Below are 1,423 nucleotides of genomic sequence, written 5' to 3'. Positions count from 1 at the left end.
CCAGCCTGCCAGGCTTTATGTAAAGATGCCAGGAAGGGGCGCTGGGAGGGGGAGGGACAGGCCAGGGGTGAGGACTGCAGACATCCTATGCACCCTGTGTCCAAGGGCTCGGGTTACACCCCACAGGAGGGTTCGGGTGTCCCCACATCTGCAGGGCTCCCCTCCCCCATGCCTTTTTTCCAGGTCTCTCCATCTCTCACCCAGAGGGCCAAGTCACAGCCCATCACCCCGATCTGCAGGCCCAGCCGCCCTGCCTGCTGCCCTTACCAGCAGGACCCCAGCACCGTCATCTTCCCTTTCCTCCAGAGGACAAGGAGACATGTTTGGAAGCTCCGATCTCAGCCCTGGCACATGGAACACAGTCCCTAGGGTCACTAGGCTCCAAATTGCAGCTGGAAATTTTAGTGCCCAGAGTTCAGAATAATGTGATTACAGCTGCTTACCCTTCCCCACGTCCTGGGAAGGCAGGGACTTGGCTGCACAGGTGACACTAGGGAAAAAGCCCCTTTTAAAATGCCCAGATAGGCTGGGCACGGTGGCTCATGCCATGCCTGTAATCCCAGCACTTTGGGAGGCTGTGGTGAGCAGATCACCTGAGGTCAGGAGTTCGAAAGCAGCCTGGCCAACATGATGAAACCCTGTCTCTACTAAAATATAAAAGTTAGCCAGGTGTGGTGGCAGGCATCTGTAATCCCAGCTACTTAGGAGGCTGAGGCGGACTTGCTTAAACCCGGGAGGCAGAGGTTGCAGTGAGCCGAGACTGCACCATGGCACTTCAGCCTGGGTGACAAGAGGGAAACTCCAACTCAAAAATAAATAATAAATAAAAAGAAAATGCCCAAATTGGGCAGTCAGGAGGAATCCCCACCCTGCCCACCCCACCTCAGGGACTCTGAGTTTTTGAGAGGTTAGGGCCCCAGGTCATCCAGACCATGGTGTTCCCATCCCCTCATCAAGTAAAACCCAATCCAGAGAGCAAGTAAGGGTTTGAGCAAGATGGCCGGGCCCTGCACACCCTCCCTGCCCCCCAGCCCCTCACACACCGGCCCAGGCTCCAGGAAGAGCTGAGCCACTGCCCTCACTGCTGAAGACGCTGGGCCCAACAGGACCTGGGCTCCCAGCGAGGAGGTCAACAAGGGCAGCTTGCCGGCTCAAGACAGCAGCCTGCCCCATGGGGCACACGGGGGCCTCCACCTCCATCTGCCCCAACGCCAGGGGCCCACAGCAGTGGAGAGCAGCCCACCCACCCTCCACCACCTCAGCCTCTGCTCTGCATTTCAGCTTTGCCCCACCCGCCTTTCATTCCCCCAAACCACTCTTATCTCTGGTAAGAAAATCCCGGATCCCAGAGGTGCCTGGAGGGCTTATATAAGCACAGGTGTCCGGGTCACAGGGGCTCCCTCAAGAAGGACCTGAAGGAGGC

Source organism: Callithrix jacchus, chromosome 10 (genome assembly GCF_049354715.1).
Source record: "Callithrix jacchus isolate 240 chromosome 10, calJac240_pri, whole genome shotgun sequence".
NCBI lineage: Eukaryota > Metazoa > Chordata > Mammalia > Primates > Cebidae > Callithrix > Callithrix jacchus.
This window is presented reverse-complemented; position numbering follows the sequence as displayed.